Source organism: Mesoplodon densirostris, chromosome 16, assembly GCF_025265405.1.
Source record: "Mesoplodon densirostris isolate mMesDen1 chromosome 16, mMesDen1 primary haplotype, whole genome shotgun sequence".
NCBI classification, from domain to species: Eukaryota; Metazoa; Chordata; class Mammalia; order Artiodactyla; family Ziphiidae; genus Mesoplodon; species Mesoplodon densirostris.
Genome location: NC_082676.1, coordinates 56,525,881 through 56,551,166, shown reverse-complemented (window position 1 = coordinate 56,551,166; position 25,286 = coordinate 56,525,881). Strand labels below are relative to the sequence as shown.

The following is a 25,286-nucleotide window of genomic DNA, read 5'->3' as shown; positions in this document are numbered from 1 at the left end:
ACCCCTGCTCGCTGCAACTAGACAAAGCCTGCACGCAGTAACGAAGACCCAATGCAGCCAAAAATAAATTAAATAAATAAATTAAAAAAAAATCACAACAGAGGCTTCCAGTTAAAGATGGTGGATTGAAAACACACACTTAGCTCTGTTCCTTCCACAAACCCTACTGCAAAGACAGTAAAGTTCCCAGGAAAGAGATAACAGGGGAAGAGAAAACAGCCACAGATATTTGGAAACCAGAAAGCAGATGGACAAGTGGTAATGGGCTAAGCCTATTTATAAAGTTAAATATTCATCTGGCAGTGGGAAAAGTCAAGAAGCAAATGGCTTGGTACAACCACTTTGGAAAACTCTTTGGTGGCATTTACCAAAGCCAAACCTACATCTTCCTGATGGCCCAGCAATTCCACTCCCAGGAATACACTCAAAGAAAATGAGTGCACAGGTCTATTAAAAGACATGAACAAGAATGTTTATGGCAGCTTTATTCATAGGAGTCCCAAAAGAGAAATGACCCAGATAACCATCAACAGTGGAATGAGTAAATAAGCTATGATATAATAACTAGATGAATACTATATAGCAATAACAAAGAACTAATTGCTGCTACATGCAATAACATGGATGAATCTTCAACATTATGTATAGCAGAAGCCAGAGGAGTACATACTGTATGGTTCTGTTTTTATTAAGTTCAAGAACAGGCAAAACCAACTGATAGTGACAGAAAGGTTACTGATAGAGAAGAGACACGAGGGAGGATTCTGGCATGTGGCAAACGTTCTCCATCTCTGAGTGGTGGCTAAGGGTGGACTCACATTTTCAAGCTCTTCACTTCGCATTAATTTCATTTCACTTTATTTATACTAAATCTCAGTTTTTTTAAAAAAGTAAAGAAAATGAATGAAAAGAAAAAAATTTGCTTTGGGCTGTCCCTGGTGGCGCAGTGGTTGAGAATGCACCTGCCAATGCAGGGGACACGGGTTCGAACCCTGGTCCGGGAAGATCCCACATGCCGCCGAGCAACTAAGCCCGTGCGCCACAACTACTGAGCCTGAGTTCTAGAGCCTGCAAGCCACAACTACTGAAGCCCGTGCGCCCTAGAGCCCGCACGCCTCAACTACTGAGCCTACACACCACAACTACTGAAGCCCACACGCTTTAGGGCCTGCGAGCCACAACTACTGAGCCTGCGTGCTGCAAGTACTGAAGCCCACACGGCTAGAGCCCATGCTCCAGAACAAGAGAAGCCACTGCAATGAGAAGCCCGCGCACCGCAACGAAGAGTAGCCCCAGACTTGCTGCAACCTGAAAAAGCCTGCATGCAGCAATGAAGACCCAATGCAGCCAAAAACATAATAAATTAAAAGAAAAAAAGGCAATAAAGTTAATCAGCCCCTAATACCTTGGTGCACTGATGAGGACACAAGGTAATTATAAAAATAAAACAAAGAAAAACAAACAAAAGAACTCTGCTTTACATTACAGAAACCTCACAGGCCCAGGAATTTGTGGTGACAGGTATCCTTGGAAATGGGAGTAAAAGAGCCAAAAAAGAAAGACCTACAGACACCAATACTGGGGACAGGGGGAGCCTTCACTATGGTGAAGGTCATGGAATACAAGCCCTCCTACGAAAAGGGTCCAATCAGCTTTCTAGTGCTGCACTGGTTTTCTGTGTGTGCTACACCCTTAAACTAGCAGGCAGCCAGGTCAACAAGACACCTAAGGAAAGTGTACAAGAAACAACCAAAATGGGAGGAAACAGACTGTTTGGAGAAAAAATAAAACTATCATTAATATTCTCAGAGAGGGTAAAGAAGATATTGCCTCCACTAAACAATGGTAGGATGCTATTTTTAAAAGGCATTTAATGACCAAAAAAGCTCTTGGAAATAAAAACTATGGTAGCAGAAATGAAAATCTCAGCAGAAAGCTTAAAAGATAAAGTTGAGGAAATATCTCAGAAAGTACAATAAGCAAGGAAATGGAAAAACAGGAAATAATATTTGAGGACAAGTATAGGAAGTGCAGCATCCAAAGAATTCAAGTACCAGAGACTATAGAAAAAAATCACAGAGGGAAAATCATCAATGAAATAATTCAAAAAGATTTCAGAACCAAAGGCATGATTTTAAACAGATTAAGCAGATTCACACAATTCTGAGAGAACAATGACTCCTTACCTAACATTCTATACCCAGCCTAACTACCAAACTACCAATTTAACGTGAGGGTAGATTGAAGATATTTTCAGATATAATTTCTTCTCCAGAAGCTGCAAGAGGATATAATCCATCTACAAAGGAAAGAAAAGAGGATCCAACATGAGAGAGAGGTAGTCAGTCCCTCGAACAGGAATGGAAATCCTAAGATGACAGCTGTTAGAGAATAACCGGTCAGGAAACAGAGGGCTTTAGGAGAAATTTCTTCAAGAAGCTGAAACTGATAGAATGCCTAATATTTTTTTAATGTATTGACATATCTTCCAAAGGTATGTGCACTTAAACCTTTTGAAGGAGAGATTGAGGTTGATCCAGTACATTTAAAAAACTAAGAAATTTTATTTTTAAAATGCAAATAAAATTTGCAGGAGAAATAATCATGGCTTATTAAATGGCTCAGCTGTGAGTAGTGTTTAAAATACTGTATATATAGATGAACTATTAGAAACACTAAATACCAACATAACCAAAATTAGGATTTAGCGAAGATGCAAATTCAATAAACAATAAGCAGATCCAGAAACAGCAGCATAAACATGTTACTTAGAATTATGTATGTGATTGTAAACAAAATTAGCTAAAATCATTGATAGTGATGGCCTCTGGGAAGTGACCAATGGGCAGGTGAGAAGTCATAAGCTATGCTTCTCACAACATCCTGTGTATGATTTGACTCATTAATCTGTGTGCATATATAACACTGACAAAGATGAAAAACTAAATCAATGAAAGCAAAACCTTCTATTATAACTCTATTTTTTTTTTTTTTTTTTTTTGGTGTACGCGGGCCTCTCACTGCTGTGGCCTCTCCCATTGCGGAGCACAGGCTCCAGAAGCGTAGGCTCAGTGGCCAAGGCTCACGGGCCCAGCACTTCGGCAGCATGTGGGATCTTCCCGGACCGGGGTACGAACCCGTGTCCCCTGCTTCGGCAGGCGGACTTTCAACGACTGCACCACAAGGAAAGCCCCTATAACTTTATTTTTGTTTTCTATAAAATAGCAAGTCTATAACCTATATAAACCACTACACAATAATTTTTATAATTAAAAAAAATCACTTTCCTGTCCCTGAAGGCATTTAAATGTCTGGCTCCAGAAGGTAGTTCAACTCCCCGAAGTGTCTGTAGGGTCCCCATGACCCCTCATCAGAGCAGATGAGGAAAGTGGCGGAAGCTGAACACAGAGGGTCACAAATCACAGTGGGCACCCCATGAAGACCACAAAGTAAGTGAGCCTCTGGGCAAACAGATCAGCCAGGGCCTGAGATGAAAGGGCTCCTCTGTCTTACCTGTGCTCAACCATTCTCCCACACCCAGCACCAGACTTCAGAGACCAGTCAAGGCAGAGAAATGCAGGAAATGGGGTGAGCCCTGCCAACAGGCAGAGACGAAGTGGGGTCTTCTGACTGTCTGAAGGGTCAGCTGGGAAGCCTAGAGTCACTGCCATCACAAGTATACAGATGTCCGAGAGACCCTGGGTGCAACTCCTTTTCATGGGCCTGAAAATCTGCCTCTCTGACGCACTCCATGGAACGATGATTATTTTTCCCTTTTCATCTCTTGGGAAAAGAGAGGGGATGAGCAGCCTATGACCATAAAGCAATTTGCACCGAGATCCAGACGCCCCTTCCCCAAAGATAAATTACACGCAGTGTAGGAGTGTGTCTAATTGTACTGCCTGCTTTATAGGATTGTTATGAAGACGAAGGGAGTTCATCCTTGCAAAGCACTTAGAACAATGCCTGGCACCTAGCAAGCTGTATAAATGTTAGTTATATAAATAAAATAAAATGAGGGAAGAGAATATGGCGTGTTTGCAAAGGTGTTATGAGAAGTCTCCATCCCCAGGCTGATGAAGTGTTTCTATAAGAGATTAAACAGGGCCTGGCCCCTCAGGGTCCCAGAGAGGAGAGAAAGTTATATTTGGATTAAACCAAATGGTGGAAGAGAGGTAGGCCTGGATAACATTATGGGCCATCGTTTCAGCCCCAGGGGGAGGTATAAGTACAGCAGACCACCTCCCAGCTTCGAAACAAGAGCCCCTGGGCCCTTGGAGCCTGACTGAGCTTGCTGCCCAGACTTCTGTGTTCTGACTTTGTTGCACTGAGGTAGGCATGGGAGAGTGGGGGGTGGGAGCGGGCCCCTACGTCCAGGGTGGCTTTGACCTTCAGAGAACCATCTTCCCAATCAGTGGGCTACATATCCCAGTATTGTTTAGCACTGTCCACAGATGAGGGGAAGCCTTAAATACCTTTGGATTCTGGCTCTTGTGGTCTAGAAACTTCCAGTGTTTAAAAGAATCAAAGTAAATACCCAGAGAGAAGGCTACATACAAAGAAAATGGAGGAGTGACTTAGATTTAATACTCCCCCTATCAGCCTAAGAAAAATTTACTAAACAACTACTCTGGACCCAGCACTATTCTAGGCCCAAAAACAGAGATGAAAACAGAACAAAGAAAAATTCTTGCCCTCTTGGAATTTACACAATAGTGGAGAGAGAGAGAGACTATCAGTACAGTGAATAAGGACGTCCCTGGTGGCACAGTGGTTAAGGATCCGCCTGCCAATGCAGGGGTCCGGGAAGGTCCCACACGCTGTGGAGCAACTAAGCCCGTGCGCCTGCACTCTAGAGCCCACGTGCCACAACTACTGAAGCCCGTGCTTCGCAACAAGAGAAGCCACTGCAATGAGAAGCCCGCGCACCGCAACGAAGAGTAGCCCCCGGCCCCACTCGCTGCAACCAGAAAGCCCACGTGCAGCAATAAAGACCCAATGCAGCCAAAAAAAAAAATTAATTAATTAATCTTTAAAAAAGTATGCTTAATAAGTTAAAAAATGTAGGATGTTACATGGTACTAACTGTTATGGAAAAAAATCAGGCAGGGTAGGTGTTAAGGAGAGCCGGTGGGGATGGGAAGAATTATAATTTTAAAATCAGAGACAATCTCAATGAAGAGGTGACATGAGAATAAAGACTTGAGGGTAAGACAACAAATAAGCGGAGGATCAGCAGGAGTTCAGGTACCGGAAGAAGGGAAAGGAGGAAGATGGAACAGTTTTCAGGAAGAAGGAACAGTATGTGTGAGAACAGAATGTCAAAGGAACGCGGCCCAGTGAGGAAGCGAAAAGCAGTTGGTATGGCTGGAGGCCAGAGTGCTCAGGGGAGAGGGACAGGAGATGCAGCAGGCAGGGCCAGATCAGGCAGAGCCTTGTGGCCCACCTTAGGGACCTGGCTGGATTCCAAGAGCAATGGGCAGCCCCTGAAGGGTTTTAAGCAGGGATGGGCATGTTCAGGACTGAGGTTTCAAATAAAAAAGAACTAAATATTGCCATCTGTAGCAACAGGGATGGACCTAGACATTATCATACTAAGTGAACTAAGTCAGAGAAAGACAAATACGTGGTATCATGCATATGTGGAATCTAATTTTAAAAATGATACAAATGAACTTATTTACAAAACAGACTCACAGATTTTTTTTTTTTTTTTTTTTTTGCGGTACGCAGGCCTCTCACTGCTGTGGCCTCTCCCGTTGAGGAGCACAGGCTCCGGATGCGCAGGCTCAGCAGCCATGGCTCACGGGCCCAGCCGCTCCGCGGCATGTGGGATCTTCCCGGACCGGGGCACGAACCAGTGTCCCCTGCATCGGCAGGCGGACTCTCAACCACTGTACCACCAGGGAAGCCCCAGACTCACAGATTTTGAAAACAAACTTATGGTTACCAAAGGAGAAAGGGTAGGGGAGGGATAAATTAGGAGCTTGGGATTAACATACACACACCACTACATATAAAATAGATAATCAACAAGGACCTACTGTAGAGCACAGGGAACTCTACTCAATATTCTGTAATAACCTATATGGGTAAAAATCTGAAAAAGAATGAATATATGTATATGTGTAACGGAATCACTTTGCTGTACACCTGAAACTAACACAACATTGTACATCAACTCTACTCCAAAAAAATTAAAAACAAACAAAACTCTCTGGCTGCAATGCTCTTACTGCCCACCACTTTTCTGAAGAATGAACAGTTAACAGAGGGTCTAAGTTTACCCTTGCCTCACCAAAGGATTCTATTAACCATGTGAGGCTGCAGGGACCAGAGGGGCCGGCTGAGCCACAAGAAGAAAAGGGACACTGGAGATGGGTGGCAATGGAGCTCGAAACCAACCGACGGAGACCAGATAGGAAACAGCGGAAGGGAAGAGCTGGAGGAAACATGTGAGGAATTTTCTGACTTCTTGGTATTCATCCTCTCGGTGTCAGGGGACACCTGCCTGCAAGACTGAAGGATCTGGCTGGTTTTTTGAATATAAAAATTACCAAGGAAAAGTCATCATGACAATAAGAATGACTGATGCCCATCTGTGATAAATTGTTAACATGGTATTTGATGCAGTAGAGGACCTGTTAGCAGATGTGTCAGGATGTGGGTTATTCTTCCTTTGGAAAACATTAGCAATTCAAGGCTCACATCACAACATCCATGAGATAATCCAAACATGTATCAATAAAGGAGGGTATGTCTGGGGAGTGGAGGGTGAAGAGGGGTTCCTTAAGCTATGGATATGGAATGGCACCCTTCCATTATAAATAATTTTCTATAAAGAGCCAGATGCGGTGCCAAAGGCAGGAATAAAGGAATGCACAACTCAAAGGCTGTGCTCACTTTCGGTAAAGACAGCCTCAGACCACTCTATGCTCACCATCAAGCCACCCTCTGTAGCACCCGAGCCTGCAAATCTACAACCTCATCCCCACGATGAGAGAGGAAAGCGTGGCTGGTTTGTAGTCACACTATTCTCTAAGGGACCAGCCACCTGGAAAAGCCCAGGCATGCCCACACGACAGAGCAAAACAGGGAAGGATCCTGAAGTTCTTGTCAATGCTTGGTTAGTAACAGGCCCGGGAACTGGACTCCCATGTACAAAGCCGCTGGAAGACTGGCAGGCTTTCTGTTAATGAACATGTGAGTTATCTGCAGAGAAATCATCAGACTCAAGTCTCTATAAGGCAGCAATTATTTCTGTGCTGGAAACAACCACTTGCAAACTCCAGAAGCACTTTAGGCTATCTGATAATAGTGATGCAGTCATATGAAGGTTCATATAGGCAGAGAGAAAGAAAATGAAAGGTCACAGGCAAGAGCTCGGAACTGGAAGAAAAACACAAGGTACCAGTTCTTAATTCTTCTTCATAACACAGGGCTGGGATACACCCTGCAGATCTGTTGCTAAAAAAATCACTCCTCAAATTACACATTCCTTGTAGGAGGAAATGATGTCTTTTGAAGGAAATAGATGACATTTTTTTCTAAAAATTAAAAAAATCTCTCATCTGATGGGTTCTCATAGTTGTAGCACCCATCATATCACAGAGTAGAATAAATTATTTGCCAGGCCTTGAACTGCAAAACCAAAACAAACATAACCAAAAATATTTTTTCCATACTAACTTCACCATCAGCCCTGGCCGCGGAAATTACAGTATCCCTCCCCAAACACGCGCTGCACTTACTCAGAATTCTAGTAGCTGTCAGTTTGGTACTCTGCAGCTCTGAGGGCCCTGGTCCAGGTGTTTGTGAGTCATTCTATTTGGAGGTAATTGGAACAGAAATGTTGGGAAGAGGAAAGGAGAAATGAGGATGGCCAAGCAGCGGGCGCATATTCCCACTGCTGTCTTGGTAAATTTGGACTTGAGGTCAGCACCCTAGTGCCTGCTGGGCAGGAGGAAATCAAGACATATAAAACGGGCCAGGAAGATAGGAAGCAATCACAGTGAACCATAAAATGAAGAAGACACCGAACATTCAGAAAGAGAACAAACATTGCTGGAGTAAAGGGGACACTGGCAAAGAGAGGACGATACCTACCTTAGTATGAACCACCACAGAACACATTTTTACCAAACCTTCTTAAAATGAAAAGGCAGATCCTGAAGCATATCTATCAAGAAAATGTTTCTATCTTGAAGTATAAAACATAATATTGAAAATATTTTTACTTAAGGGGATCTACCATTGTTAGTGAGCATTTAAATAAAAATTATGAAGGATGGTGTGTTCTTAATGAAGAAACATTATGCAGCCATTCACAATGATGCTTATAATAACACGGAGGTTTGTTCATGTTCCATGAAAAATCGCAGCACGTAAAACTGCAAATAATGTATGAACTCAGCTGTGCCAAAAAAATTTAAGAAAATATTAGGAAGGGCGTATGCCAAAAATGTTAATAGTTACTGTCTCTGGGTAGTATAGAATTATGAGTGATTTTTCTCATTATTCTTCTTCCCAAATTTCTTTCAACTGAGCATCTATTACTTTTATAATCACAAAACCCACACACATTAAAAAACATGTTGCAAGGATGAAATGTCTCTACATATTTTAGTTCACAAATGCATAACTGTAAGCTGTGAACATGAATATAGATGATCCTTGTTTCATTTATCCTGAAATAAGAATTCTGGGGTTTTCCAGAATAATAAAGGGCAGAAGCTCCTGGCAAAGTGCCTTACCTACTTAACAGGAAAAGATTATGCAAATTATTTAGTCTTAAAAGAGTATGGACTAACCATGGGGTAAATGCTTAATAACTAGCCTACCATACAAGGCCCTGTACTAAAAATTATAACCCTGCTCATAGAATGAATGTCACCTCATTAGACCTCAAATATAAAATCACCCCAAATTACAGCTGCAATATTATTAGTGACCTGTTTTTGCCAAAACATGTTTAATGTAGAAGCTAAACTCTGTCAGGCTAACAATCATTGTGCCCTGGTAGAAAAAAAATCAAATGCAGGAGTCTTCATGGGATCAGCTGTAATCATCCCAGAGGCAGTGTAGCATCGTGGAAGGTGAGACCCGGAGGGATGGATGGATGGATGGAGGGAGGGAGGGAGGGAGGGAGGTTCGGGTTTGAGCCTTGGTTCTGCCACTTACAGAGCTTCATAACCTTAGGCCAGTCATTTATTCTTCCTGAGATTCCATTTCTAATTGCAAAATAAGTATAATAATGTCTACCTTGCCAGAACTGCCATGAGAATAAGAAAAATGTATCTGAGAGTGGCTAACAGCTGGCTCACACTCAACAGTGGATGAGTGAACAAAAGAACAAATAACCAAAGCAGGTGGGTTTTTCCTACTCATCCACTAACACCAAAGTACTTGTTCTGGTAAATACTGGGGCAATCAGGGTAGGGCAGACCACTCCTTGTGGGCTAGCCTAACTCCCATTTCTTCCCTTTTTCTCCCTGTTCACTTCCAGTAGAGAGGCTGGAAAAGCTACACACATGGTTTCCAGACTCCTTTCTAGCTAGAAGTGGCCAAGTAACAAAGTGACATAAACAGAGAGTAGCTGTCTCCCTACCTTCTTTCTTCTCTTAAACATGGAGGAGATGGCTGGGCTACAGCAGCCATCTTGCAACCATGAAGAAAGTAACAAGAACATGGCAGAGACCCCATCATGACAGTGCTAAGCAACTTAATCAATGCCAGGAGCTGCCGACCTTCAGGCTTGTTGTTATGTAAGAAAAATAAGCCCTACCTTATTTAAGCTACTTAAAAAAAGAAAGAAAAAAAACCAACCCTGCAACCAAAGCATTCTTAAATATAGAAATCATGAGTATAATGGTGCTTGCTCTCATGGAGCTTATTGTCTACTGAGGATAAGGACAATAAAAAGGGCTCACAAATAAATATAAAATTAGAATGTACAGTCAGCCCTCCAAATCCACAGGTTCTAAATGTATGGATTCAATCAACTGCAGATGGAAAATATTTGGGAAAAAAATTCTAGAATGTTCCAAAAAGGGAAACTTGAATTTGCTGTGTTGGCAACTATTTACATAGCATTTACATTGTATTTACAACTATTTTGAGAGCATTTACATCACATTAGGTATTATAAGTAATCTAGAGATGACTGAAAGTATACTGGAGGACGTTTGCAGGTTATATGCAAATACTACATCATTTTACATAAGGAAATTGAGAATCCACAGATTTGAGCATCTGAAGTGGGGAGGGGTCCTGGACCAAATCCCCCGTGGATAACGAGGGATGACTATATTATTAGTGTTTGAAGAAGGGGGTGCTTGAAACTCTCTCCTTCATATATGAGGGCATTTGAACCCGCTGAGGTGGTCAGGGGCAACTTCCTTGACCGGGTCAAGATGATGTTGAGGAAGGAGGGGGTGAAGGACAGGATTCTCAGCAGAGTGAAGAGCAGGTGCAAGGCCCTGTGGCAGGAAGGAGAGTACAAAGTATGAGGATCTTACAAAAGGACTGTGGGCTGGTGCACAGAGAGCATGGAGAAGTACAGTACAAGATCAGACCATGGAGGTGGGCAGGCTCAGACCTCTTTGGACCTTGTATTTAAGTATTTAGTGTTTGGGGGTTTTTTCTTCTGTATTTTGCTATTCCCTAAAAGCAAGGGAAGCTATGTGAGTCTCGCAGAGGGGTGACGTGTTCAGATTTGATTCTAATGGTTGTATGATATCTATCTGTGGGTGTGGTGTGGTGTATGAGAGAAAGAGAGAGGTTGAGAATACACATCTGTGGCCAACACTAACACCTGTGTACCCAGTAGCCATCCTCCGCCCTCCCTTGCCAAAAGAAACCCAGTTTTGTTGAGGGCAACCATGTGCTGGGCCCAGCTAAAGAGCAATGATGGGTCCACACCAATAGGCACATTCCTCTTTCCAGCTTTCCAAGACTCCCTGGGGTCCATGAATGGCCACGTGACCCAGATCTGCCTGGTGGGACCTCAGCAGAAGTCTGCCAAGCACTGGGGGTGGGGTGAGGGTAGAGGTGCATGCAAAGGGCATAGTTCTAGGGAAGCTATAAAAGGGGATCCATATGTGGCCAATACAGCCAACTTGAGACAGGGTAAGAAGCAGGAATTTGAAAGCCAGCATGCTAAGGAGGATGGCGCTTAAAGTTAGAAACACTCTGGGTCCCTGAGGGCACTGCTTGGGCTGCTGAACTGCAGACCCCTATTTATTTAGGCTGCCAATACTTGGGTGGTCTATTAATTGTAGCCAAACACTTTCCTAAGTGATATACCAGCTTTCCTCACCTAATTGAAGGAGAAAAGGCTAAGTGTCCACACTTATTCAACATGCTTGAAAGTAATTTGCTTAATAGCTCTAAGGGGCCAGCACTGCACTAGGTAACATTCCCATTTTTAAACCAGGAAAACTGCCTGACACAGCAATATAACAAGACCCAACTGCGACAAAATACACTAACTTCAGGTCAACTAGCTGGATGATAATTATAATATAGTGGGCAGAACAGAAGAGTAAGTCATCAGAAAGAACTATCCTGCCTCATAAATGGCACCAGAGATGCTCAGAATGGTTTTATATCAGACTTTTCAAAAATGGGCAGAAAAAATAAATCCTCCTTTGGATGTTTTTCTGTAGGATAAGTGAATTGAGACAGACCTGTTTCTAGAAAGCTGCAGAGAATCACATGTGATCAGAGAGACATGGCAGTCGTTCAGAGTGATAAAGAGACTCCGTTCGCTGTTGGTGTGATTTAAGGCATTAAGCTCAATTCAAAGCAGTTTCTGAAATGGGCATGATTATTTGTTTCCCTTCATTAGGGGAAGAAATCAGTTGGGCACTAGTGATCTCTTCATACAAGCCACCAGGGAGAATCACTATCAAAAAGCAGGTTGGGCGTGTGAATTCCTATGAGACAAAATACACTGAATGGACAAATAAGACATCTCTTGGAATTTTATAAGAGGGTTCACAGTTAACCATGCTGCAACTTACAATTTCTAGTATATAATGCCAATCACTGTACATGTGTTTACCTCACATCTATGGTCAAACAAAATCAACAGTATTTAAAACATGACAGAATAGAGATGTTCTTATAAACACACGAAGAGAAACATGTAGAGATGACCATAATACTTGTAGAAAACATACTTTAAATAACTGTAGACATGTCTCTCAAAACATGTTAATGAAATCGCTTAACTAATAATGAACTACTACCTACAGAAACATTACATGAATAAAAGCAGCTGGTTGGATGAACAGCTGGCTTGCTATGTTAGAAATATAGAGACAAGTCTTAGCTCAGCTGCTATAACAAAGTGCCACAGACTGGGTGGCTCATAAACAGAAATTTATTTCTCACAGTTCTGGAAGCTGGAAGTCTAAGATCAGGATGCCAGCCTGGCCGGGTTCTGGTGAGAAACCTCTTGCAGGTTGCTAGCTTCTGGCAATGTCCTCACATGGCGGAAAGAGGAGTAAGAGAGCTCTCTGGGGTCTCTTTTCTAAGAACGCTGAGCCCAATTATGAGGGCTCCACGCTCATGACCCACCTCCTAATATTATCACATTGGGGGTTAGGAATTCAACCTGTGAATTTGGGGGACACACATGCATTCAGTCCATAGCAGTACACAAAGGCAGCAATGTGAAGCATGTTGAATAATAGGATTTTAAATTCTCAGACAAGGTTAAGAAGATAGAAAATTCCTAACTTGGGATATTACAGGAACTATAAATGTTCCAAGATGATAAAAAAAATTATGATTGCTAACCTTAAATAGATATGGGAAAATTTATTTCACTAATTGCAAAAACATAAAACATGCCCATCTGAAAGATTTACAGCTGAATATTTAATCTTTCTCAAACTACCACAGCACTTTACCTATTCCTTTCTTACGGTTATTAATGATCATTTATTGAGTGATACAGAGTATGTGCCAGGCATCAGCTAAAACACCTGAAAGCGAAGGGGGGCTTAGATGTTTAGATAAAGAAACGAATGTTTAACAGTAGTTAAGAACACTGCCCAATATCTGCTTCTCAGGATTATTTTAACATCAGCAGAGAAAGGACAGTGTGTTGGGGGTCCTCAGGACCACCCCCGGGTTTGATGACTCGGGAGGAGGACTTATAGGCCTCAGTACCTATCACACCTGGGTGTGATTCATCCCAGCAAAAGCATACAGAGCAAGATCAGCAAAGGGATCAGGTGCGTGGGGTGAAGTGTGCAGGAAATCAGGTGCCAGCTCCCGAGACTCCTCTCCCAATGGACTCACAGAGGATGTGCTCACCTCCTCCAGCAATGAGCTGTGACAGCACATGTGACATGTTTGTATCAAGGAAGCTCATTAGAGACCCTGCGCCCAGGCTTCTCACTGGGGGCTGGTCACGTAGGAGCCTCTGCCTGGTACAGACCAACATTCCAGACTCGCAGAAGGAAAGGGGGTGTTCAGCATAAACCACATTGTTCGTGCAATCCAGGCACAGTGAGGCCCTCTTATCAGGTCTTGGAATGGTGGGAACCCCCCAGAATCCAGGTTCCCAGATGCCAGACAAGGGCCTAACTTGTAAACAGGCCTTTCATATGGGAAGTCTCAGGCCTGCCGGGCTAAGTCTTTTCTGCACAGATAGACTATTCATTAAACACTGATGGAGCAACTGGTAATCCCAACTGGAAAAAAATAGAATAAATTGGGTCTCTATCCCTATCACACACAAAAATCAGTTCCAAATGAATTAAAGACGTAAATACACAAAAACTTTCAAGCTTCTAGAAGAAGATATTAGTAGAATATCTGAATAACTTCAGGGTTAAGCATTTCTTAACTAAAGTAAAACAAAATGCACTGACCTTATTAAAGGAAACTGACAAACTGGACTATATTAAAACTTTAAACTTCTGTTCATCAAAAAACAATATAATTTTAAAAATGAAAAGATAATTAAATCTAAGAAAAGTTAGCAACAACCAATTTAAGCTGACAAAAGATTAATCTGTAAAATATATAAAGAACTATTCCAAGTTACTAGAAAAAGACATATATATCTCAATGGAATAAAACAGGCTGAGATGAACATGTGGTCGGAAAACATGTGAAAAGATGCTTAATCTCTCCAGTAATTACAAAAAGAAAATTAAAACCACAATGAAGACTCACTCTGCTTCCAGCCAAGGAGGAGGAACAGACACTAGGTTTACCTTTCTGCCTGGAACAATTAAAACACTGGACAAACTATACGACCTGATGGCACTCAAGACAGTGAACTGGGCCATGGCCCTCAGGGACCATAAGAGACAGGAAGCAAGTGAGGTGAGCCCTACAACTGCCCAGATACTGCATGGACAGTTTCCAAGCCATGCTGCAGGGAAGGGAGACCCAAGTAGACCCAGTCTCCCTGAGTTAAGAAAACGGAGCTGGGAGTCCAGGCGTCAAGAGTTTCAGGGCAGAGAACAAGCAAGGAGAGTCTCATTGACAAATAACCCCAGATATCTGCTGAGTGTCCCCCCTTGAGCCTTCGGTGGGAACTGATCAAGGCAGGTGAGGAAACTATCCCAGGCCAAGGAAAGAAACACTTGAAAGGACTAGTGGGAACAATCCCCAGTGCTCACACAGGGCCAGAAACAATTCCCATTCCCACCCGTCAGAGGGGAAAACCTCATAATTCATGGGCAATCGGGTAGAAGACCTGAAGAGGTTTGCTTTAGTAGTGGGGGCAAAATTAGTCCCAAACCAAACTCTGCACTGGTCCTGCATAACAAACTTAAAAGCAAGACTGAAAGGATTAGCTGTTTCCAAATAACTTAACTGTGTCCTAGAACTCCTCAAAAATATTTATAGGGACTTCCCTGGTGGTGCAGTGGTTAAGAATCTGCCTGCCAATGCAGGTTCGAGCCCTGGTCCGGAAAGATCCCACATGCCATGGAGCCACTAAGCCTGTGCACCACAACTACTGAGCCTGCGCTCTACAGCCCATGAGCCACAACTACTGAGCCCGTGTGCCACAACTACTGAAGCCTGTGTGCCTAAGAGCCCGTGCTCTGCAACAAGAGAAGCTACCGCAATTAGAAGCCTGCACACCTTAACGAAGAGTAGTCCCCGCTCACCGCAACTAGAGAAAGCCTGCGCGCAGCAACGAAGACCCAACACAGCCAAAATAAATAAATAAATAAATAAATAAATAAATAAATTTATTTATTTATTTTTAAAAATTTATAGGAAGATAAAAATATCTAGCATCCAACCAGGTAAAATTCATTATGTCTGGAATCCAACTAAAAATTACCAGAATTGCAAAGAAGTATGAAAACAACACCCATAACAAGGAGACAAATCAATCAACTAATTGATTAACAGAATAGAAGAGAATAAATATAGTAGCAAAAAGCTGAAAACATCTTACATGTCCAACAACAACATAACGGATAATGGTAAATTATGGTACAGTCATATACTGGAATACTCCACAGCAGTAAAAAATAAATGAACCAGAATGATCAGGTGAATGTGGATGACTTTAACATACAGCTGAATGAGGGAAAAAAGCAAGTTGTGGAAGAACATATACAGGATGCAATACCGTTTACATGAAGTTTAAAAACATGTAAAATAAGCCTATATATTTCTGAGGGATACATACACATACAGCAAAAATATAAAGAGACAATTTTTTAGAAACCTCTTAATTTAGTATAGTGTTTACCTCTCAAGGAGAAGCTGCCAGCTGCCTACCTAATAACCCTCCTTTTCTTACCAGCAGAACCTACATTTTGATGGCAGTGAAAATGATCTCTGCTGATAACTACTATTTCCAGTACAATTCTGGGCTCTGGGATGAAAGTCATTGGATGGGCCTTCCTGAAAAGCCCTTTTGCCATCAGTGTTTCCTCCTTCATGGAACTCGAATGTGATGGCTGCAGCTCCAGCAGCCCTTCTATAAAGCATGGAAACAAGGGCCACAGCCTAAAGATGAAGGAGCACAGAGCTAGAACAGCCTGCGTCCCAGGAATGCCTGCCCCAAAACTTCTTATTACCCGAGAGGAAAATATATATTTGCCACTTTTATTTGGATTTTCTGTCACATGCCCTTTATCTCTAACTGAAACTGGCACACAGGGGGCTTCAACAGTGTTGTTAATGTTTTATTTTGTAAGCTGGCTGGTAGATACATGCGTATGCATTATATTAATCTCTAGGCTATTTTTGGTGTTCTTTATGCTTTTTAGCTTTTCAGTCTTTCTAAAATGCTCAAATTTTTTAATGTTCATTTAAAACTCTTAGCCCAATACTTAATCCTCAGTAAGATTTTGAAGACTCGATGATAAAATATATGAGAAATGCCTACAGTAGGAAACTCAATGAATAAACTGAATCGGAAATAAAAAGAAAGCTTCCTAGAGTCACCAAGCTAGTAGACAGTGGTGCCAGAATTCAAACCCAGTTTTATCTGACCTCCAGTTCCAAGCAATTCTCAATACATCCTAAATTAATGAGTAGATAAACACAACTTTGCCTTGAAGATATAAGTGTCTCATAATAAACTAGTCCCGGTTTATAAAAATCAACAGGAATAGAGCAGAGGTTAAAGTGCTATTTTAAAATGAAAAGGCTCATTCTTCCTTTAAGAAAATCTATTCAAAGAACATCACGGGCTGTAACTGGATTTTGGCAAAAAACACTCTTTGGATCTTAAAAAGCCTACTTGATGTTAGTTTATAACATAAACATGGCACCTGAATTGCTGTTCGGATTTTAATGAGCTGGCATACAGGATAAGAAACTCTCATGTTGTGTATTACTCGACCACACAAATAGGGAAGCTTTGTTTTGTTTTGTTTTTGCGGTACGCGGGCCTCTCACTGTTGTGGCCTCTCTCGTTGTGGAGCACAGGCTCCGGACGCACAGGCTCAGCGGCCATGGCTCACGGGCCCAGCCGCTCCGCGGCATGTGGGATCTTCCTGGACCGGGGCACGAACCCGTGTCCCCTGCATCAGCAGGCGGACTCTCAACCACTGCACCACCAGAGAAGCCCGGGAAGCTTTGTTTAATCTTGACAGCTCCCACTTAATTCTCCCTAACTGCCTTCTGTTCAACCACCGTTGTCTTCTGATTGGTGGGAATAATCAATTTGCGTCAGCTTGAGTAGATCAAATTTATTAAACTCTGAAAACCTGTTACTTGAGAGCTACCTTGGCAGGTAAACAAATGAATAAACAGAGAATGCTTGGAATGGTATGAAAAATTATCTATATATTTTATTCTGCCTGGGTGGCAATACCAACTTCAAACTCTCTTGCCTTTCAGATTTACAAGCTGTAGACAGCAAAATGAAGCTTTCCAAGCAAATCTGACCTGTCTGAACTATCATAAATTCAGTACAGTGTGAGTTTATCTTTAATCTTTTTTTCTTGTTTTCCTATTACTTTATCAAACACCAAAAATATTTCTCTGAAATATTACTGGATTTCTTAGCATGTTGTTATGGACTGAATGTTTATGTCCCCCGCCAAATTCCTATGTTGAAATTCTAACCCCCAATGCGATGGAATTAGGAGACTGGGGGTGGGGGGGCTTTGGGAGATAATTAGATCATAAGGGTAGAGGTCTCATGAATGGGATTAGTGCCCTGATAAGAACTGACCCAAGAGAGAGTGTGCTTCCTCTCTGCTCTCCACATGTGGGGATTTAACGAGAAGGCTCTGTGCTCTCCATGTGTGGGGATTTAACGAGAAGGCGGCTGTCTGCAAACCAGGAGAAGGGCCCTCACCAGACCCCAGATCAGAACAATGCATAAGCAGAGGCACCTGGACAGCAGTGCTGTGGAGAGAGCTTCCATTAAGCTCTGCTTCCCAGCTCCCCAGAGCTGGTCAGTTCCTTCTGCTTTCCAGATGCCTATTTTTCAGCTTTTCCTTCAATCTTGTGAACCACCTCTTATTCTTTCCATTTATTGCTTTTATTTTTTTTCTTCTTAAATTGGCCACTGGGTTTCTGGTGCTTTGCAGCCAAAGAACCATGAGCAACAAACTGAAATGCCCTCCCCTCCCTCCTCCAGGCAGATTCCTGGGATACCTTCTGGTAGATGACACCAGCCCATTCCCGCCTTCCCGCCTCCACCTGCACACATTTATGGGGACAAGTGCCTGTCGCCCATGTCTATACAGCATGAACTTAGCACCTGGCAGTGGCTGGGTGGTGTCAGGAGACATCTGACCCCAGCTGAGCCAATCACAGGTTCTCTTCTGGGAGTCTGAAATTGGACCTTTTGATATTGATGCATCTCAATGAAGAGGTGAGATGTGAAATAACGTGAAGGCAGACAGGGGATCATCCTGTACGTGCACCCAAGCCGAGAAAGCTGTCTTCCACAAAGCAGAGGCCAGGTAGACCCAGGGAGGGCACAAGTCACTGACGGATGCCCTTCCTGTCTGTCCCCACACTTCCTCGCCTTCCAGGGTCTCAATGCACTCCTGCCCTTGGATTCCATGAAATTCTCCTGAGACCCAACCCCCTGCCACCCCTACCCTCAGTGCTTATTTTTTTCTCAAGCTAGTCTGAGTGGGCTTCTCTTTCTTATAATAGAATCACCTTTCTTCCACATCCTCATAAACCCCCTCTTTCTCCAAAATCCCCCACGCCCACCCCACCATCCTGTCCCCACTACATAGGCTGATTTGAACATAGGCCCTATTTTCTACATGGAGCCTGTGCTTGCTTTGCCTGGATCACACGTCCTGTGGGAGCCCCTCACCCCCATATGGTTAGAGTCTAGCCTTTGGGAAATCAAACCCTATTTAGTGACTGATCCAGGAAAAGAGGAAATGCGGCTGTTCCTCCAAGTGTGGATCATGGAGAACCTGGAAAAGAATGAACCAAAACAGCCAAGAACAAGGCTCTGCGTCACTGGAAAGTTAATTGTGGTCATTTCTTTTATAATGCATACAACCTCCCTGGGGTTCTTGACCCCTTTCCTCTCTGGCTGTAGGTTCTTTAAGGCTCTGATTCTTTCTTTCTTTGTGTGGCACGCTTTGTCAGATAGAAGAAAACAGAGAGATATTTGGTCCTCAAATTGCATCTCAATAACGGAGAGCCGCTCCCAGGTACACTGTGCCCTTTGAATTCACTCATTCGAGGTTTCATAGTCTCAGTGTGACGACAAATGAAATAGTAAATATAGGTCTGAAAACCTGCTCTGTCTCTAGATCATTTTGACAGGATGCTTTCAAGCCAAACCAAAACCAGATGAAGCCCTCTTAGTTCAAGGCAGCTTTCACCAGCAACTGCTTGCTGGTTTCGGGGGGAGGGGGAGGGGTTCCTCCTCCTATGAGAAGCCTTCCCCCACACCGACTAACAGCAGTCATATTCAATACAGTGTTGGGGGGAGCACAACTTCTGAATCTGATTAAACAAACTGAGGGGATGGGTGCACAGGACAAGTGCATTCTTGGCCTTACAAAAGGATGAAGTGCAGAGACCCTCTGAGATCCTCTGTTGCATTCTATTTATATTATAAATAGAATTTTCACAGGCACTTCTCTACTGCCTGTGAGAAAGAGGCCAAGAGGGAGAATACCAGCTTTTCTTTGACCTTACAGTAGATCAAATTAAAGAAAGTATTAAAGTACAGCAGGAAAAGGTGGGGTCAGACTCGCTGTAAAACTTCTGCACGCTGGAAGTGGTGGGGCAGGAGCCATATTCCAGACTAAGATGAATAGTTTTCTCTCTCTTTCTTTCTCTCTCTCTCTCTCTCAGGCATGAGGCAGCAAAAACGGGGTCAAACGGTCTCCAGTGGGTGTCTTTTGGCATTGAAGTTGCATCATTTTTATGACCACTATCACAGTGACCCTCATGGATTAATTAACCTCTGAAATTCTCTCAGGGTGACCCTCTCACGAGTACTTCAATACACATCTTTATATATCTACCAGCTATGCAGTTAGATCACTTTGGCAATGGGTATAAATACTTTTGAGAAGGTTCATATCCATACAGTAAAATTAATTCCCTCTCTGTTGCTTTATCATATGAAAATGGCTAGACACATTCAGCAAATTTGGAAGATATGTTTCAGACAGTATGACGTAATACCCAGGTTAAGTGGCATATTTGAAATTTGCACTAGGGGCTCTGCCAGGTGCCTCGAAGAAGCAGAAGTGGGTTCAGATGCAGACCCTCTGAAGTAGGTACAATGATACGTCTGTAGGACAGGCGATTGGGAAGGCATGCTGTCCATACTGAGTAGCTGTGGACACAGGCAGCTGTGGTTTTAATAAATAAGAGCCCCAAACGGAAAGTCACAAGGGCAAAGGCGGCAAATGAGAGGATTGATTTGCAACAGAGCTGCGTCTGTGCAAACTGCTCGGGGTGAAGCAGCAGCAGAGACGTATTTATTTAACAACAGCTAGTGATCCTCCCGAGAAATGCCAGGAAAGCCAGCCATCGACAAAATAGATCAGACAAAAGTAAGCAATTAAAGGGTATTATGGGAAGCTTAGGGTACAACTTTAACCCTTGAGATGGAAGTTATAGACCTCAACTACGCTGCTCTCCCAAAATACGTCCCTGATGGGTTCTTTTCCCTATAGAGTGGTGAACATTTATATTAAATGCATGGATCAACCATTTTCCAGGTCTCACTTCTGAAGTTTTTAGTTACAATGCCCTGAAAAATGTTTTTCTTCACAAACTTCCATCTAGGTCTGGTAAAACCCTACTGTAACACATCGAGGATGACCACCCATCTCAGTTTGCCCAGAACTGAGGGGTTTCTCAGGATGGGAGACTTTTCGGTACTATTACTGGTATAGTCCCCATCAAACCAGGCTGGCTGGCTGGCTGCCCTAAATGGGAGCAATACAGAACTCTAAAGTACAACTACAAACATCACCACGGATGCTAGAAGAGCATCATATTTTGCAGTCTGCCTATAGAGTTTGCCTACCTGAATGGTACAGAAGGACCTTAACACGCTTGAAAATAAAAACTCGTAAATAAGTCTCGGGAATGTAATGTACAGCATGGTGATTATAGTTAATAATGCTGTATCACGTATTTGAAAGTTGTTAAAAGAGTAGATCTTAAAAGTTCTCACCAGGGCGTCCCTGGTGGCGCAGTGGTTGGGAGTCCGCCTGCCGATGCAGGGGACACGGGTTCGTGCCCCGGTTCGGGAAGATCCCACATGCCACGGAGCAGCTGGACCCGTGAGCCATGGCCGTTGAGCCTGTGCGTCCGGAGCCTGTGCTCCGCAATGGGAGAGGCCACAACAGTGAGAGGCCCGCGTACCACAAGGGAAAAAAAAAAAAAAGAAAGTTCTCACCACAAGAAAAAAAATGGTGTGACTATGTGTGGGGACAGATGTTAGCTAGACTTACTGTGGGGATCACTTCACAACACACACAAATATCAACTCATTATGTTGTACGCCTAAAACGAATATAGCATTACATGCAAGTATGCCTCAATTTTAAAAAAATATTCAAGTTCAAAAATGAAAACAAAAAAGAAGATAAAGGCCCACATGACTTAATGCCTTGGGTTATCTTTTTTTTTTTTTTTTGCAGTACGCGGGCCTCTCACTGTTGTGGCCTCTCCCGTTGCGGAGCACAGGCTCCGGACGCACAGGCCCAGCGGCCATGGCTCACGGGCCCAGCCGCTCCGCGGCACGCTGGATCCTCCCGGACCAGGGCACAAACCCGCATCCCCTGCATTGGCAGGGGGACTCTCAACTACTGCACGACCAGGGAAGCCCCTTGGGTTATCTTATAGATAGAGCCTCAGACCCCAGGCACTGATATTCCACATGGGGGTCTTAGCAGCAGAGATGTCGTGAAGGAATAACAGTTTACGCTGGTGATGAGCTTCATTCCATCCAGATCAAACCAGTCCTCATGATCCACCAAACCAGTCCTAATGGCAACCTTTTAAAAAGTCCTCCTAGCATGCTGTCAGATGATGCCAGATGAAAACACTGTGTCATCATTTACAGGGGATGGTGGTGTGGCAGAGCATTTGGCTGAAAAGACCATGTTTCCAAATAAATTTGGTAGCTTGCTAGGGCTGCTTCAAAGCACAGCAAAATATATGGCAAGGAAAGGCAGAAGAGGAACTAGTCATTTGGGCGAATCATGTAATCAAATACCCAGTTTTCATCACAGGGCTCTCTTGGCTGTTGTTTTTCCACGTGAGCTTTCAGAATATTCTGAATAAGAGCTGGAAGGTCAGAGAAAGAAAAAGCAAAGGCCCTTTCTATTTCTCACATTTCCACTTCCTGCAGGAAAAAGGACGGGGTACTACTGCAGGGCCCAGCATGGCATCAGGTGAGGATAAAGGAAGACAAGCGCGGACGTCACTCTCTTACTGCTGCCGCCAACGTCTGCCACAGACCCTGTAATTAACCATCTTGTTTGATCCTCCAAACAACCCAGAGACATAGATAACATCTCCTCTGGCTTCCAGATAAGGAAGCTGCGGCTCAGTGAAGTCTACGACCTTGCCCACAGCCAAATAGCTCTTAAAGGACACTTAGTCTTTTTTTTTTAAATTGGAGTATAATTGCTTTACAATGTTGTGTTAGTTTCTGCTGTACAATGAAGTGAATCAGCTATATGTATACCTATATCCCCTCCCTCTTGGACCTCCCTCCCAACCCCCCCATCCCATCCATCTAGGTCGTCACAAAGCACCAAGCTGAGGTTCCTGTGCTTTACAGCAGGTTCCCACTAGCTATCTATTTTACGCATGGTAGTGTACATATGTCAATCCTAATCTCCCAGTTCATCCCAGCCTCCCCTTCCCCCGCCCCCCATCATGTCCACATGTCCATTCTCTACATAAATGACACTTAGTTTTAAACCCAGGTCTCCCTCCTTCCAAAAAGCTTATATGCTTTGAGCACCTGCCATGTGTCAGATACTGTGGTAGGTTCTGGGATACAAATGGATAAATGGCAGAGAACCTGTCTTCAAGAGGTTCACAAGCTGGGAGAAAATACAAGAAGAAGCACCATAACCGTCATTACAATGATGGAGTGCTTATAAGGTGCCAGGTACTGAGCGAAATGTTTCCCAGTCAGTATTTCAGTTAATCCTCCCGCCTGTTCGTGGATACAGCTATCACTTTTCATGTTTTACAGAGTCTGAGGCTTAGACAGTTGAGTAACTAACCCAAAGTCACAGGGTGAATTAGTCACATCTTCTGACTCCAAAACCCAGACTCTTCATGGGACAGCACATCAGACAAATGCAGAGGATGGTCTGAGCTTAAAACCACATCAGTGAAGCAGACCACCGAGTTTAAGGCAGAAAGAATCACTAAAAAACTGGTACTTCTGAAGAAGTTTTCAAGAAGAAGACAGGAAGTGGAGCTGAATCTCAAAAGAAGGTGTGATGATGAGGACAGCAATGACGGCAGCATAATGAAGACTGAGGGTGATGGTGGGGGGGGTTCAGCCACTGTTTATTCAATGCCTGTGTTGTGCCAGCCCTTGTATCAATACATCCATCATCTCGCCTCATCTCCACAACTAGCCTCTAAAGTGGGTACCACTGTCAGCCTCATTTAACAGAGGAGGAGGCCCAAGGTCACATGGCCTGTGCTCTTGACCAGCACCTCTGCAGACACAAGGCGAAAGGAACAAGGGAAACACACTCCACCCCCGGACGGGAGAGCTGCGAAGGCATGCTGCAGGGTGGGGTGCAGGACTGAGGCCATTTTGTGATAAGAACACTACAAGGGTGATGAGGCTGAGTATGTGATACAGAGGAGGTGGAACAGGTGGGCAATGAATGGTACCGTTTGATGAGGGGCCACACTGTAGAGAGCGCACAAGCAGGCAGCTGCACGAGTCCTGGCGTGAGTGTCTGGGGCTGACAGGACAGAGGGGGAGCAGGGTTATCGGGGGACTGGGCAGGACTGGGCAGGAGTTGGGTGCGGAGGGAAAGATGGCTCAAGATGGCTCAAGGGACTTGCCTGGTGGTCCAGTGGTTAAGACTCCGCACTCCTAATGCAGGGGGCCCAGGTTCGATCCCTGGTCAGAGAACTAGATCCCACACGCCATAACTAAAAGAGCCCACATGCCACAACTAAAGATCCCACATGCTGCAACGAAGACCAGGAACAGCCAAGTAAGTAAGTAAATAAATAAATATTCTTTTTAAAAAAAGAATGAATTCAAAAAGGTCACATCCTTATGACTGAGGGAACAATGAGAAGGAAGCTCTAAGAGAGTAGGTTCGGTTTTCACATGATGAAACTGAGGTGGAGTGGAACACCTGGGGAGAAGCACAGAGCAGAATCTGCCCCAAGGTGGTAACTGGGCAGCACTAGAAGGCGGCGGCGTGGAAGCTTCCATCAGTCAGGTTCTTTGTTGCACACAACTGACCCTGGCTAGTCTGAATAGAGAAGCAATTTATAAAGGCTATCAGGTAGCTGGGAGTCTTACAGAGAGCTGGAAAACCAGGTCTCGAGGCTAAGAAGGCAGCACCTCCAATCACATTCAAAAATGCTTCCAGGGAGAAGCGCTGGCCTGGGTACAGACGCTCCCAGGCTGCCCGCTGACACAGCTGATGGTGATGCTGGATGCGAATAATGCTGGGACCCCGCCCACTGCTGCCCCCGAAGGTAGACGCAGCTGTCAACCCCTTCACCGCGACAGATCCTGCCCCCTCTGTGTCAACAGCTGAAGATTTAAAATCTGCTTCAGGGGGGTCTGGGTGGTTGGGACGGGGTCACAAGCCTGAGTCCTAGCTGCACGGGAGGCTGGAAAGAGCATCAGGGCACCTGACTTCAGTCACAGCAGGTGGCTTCCGCCTCCCTCCAGACACACACCGGAGGGAAAGTGCAGTTCAAAGTAGTGGAAGGTCAAGACGAAGGACAAATGTCCCTTGCAAGCGCCTTGTTCTGTCTTTTCTAAATTGATGGTTAAATTTGCCTTTCACAGGTAGAAACATTTTCTATGTTTCAGAATGAACAAAGAGTTTAAGATGGCAATGCTAAGATTTTGGACCTGATGGCAACGTTCATCTTCAGAGGAGTCTGGGGGCTGCTGTAATGATATGGTCTGTTTTGCTGCTTTCGGGGGCCCAGTGGCCCCAGGGCAGCAGGCCTGGTCACTGAGAATAACAAAACTGTCTTCTGCTCAGAAGTGTTGCGAAGCTCCCACAGCATGTGCCAGTGTTTAGAGATCCCTGGATTAGGGACTCTGGGGACTACTTTTAATTTACCGACAAGTAGAATTTTAAAATGTGACATCTTTGAGT

At 43.8% G+C, this 25,286-nt stretch overlaps 1 protein-coding gene and 1 non-coding gene across 4 annotated transcripts in view; one reads left to right on the top strand and one right to left on the bottom strand.

The window, feature by feature from the left end:
* CPPED1 (calcineurin like phosphoesterase domain containing 1) overlaps positions 1–25,286 on the bottom strand; it is a 120,178-nt gene that overhangs the window by 55,645 nt on the left and 39,247 nt on the right. The gene's annotated exons all lie outside the window — the stretch shown is intronic.
* Positions 23,995–24,067, top strand: TRNAR-CCU (transfer RNA arginine (anticodon CCU)). Its single transcript has one exon. It is a non-coding gene; the product is annotated as a tRNA-Arg (tRNA).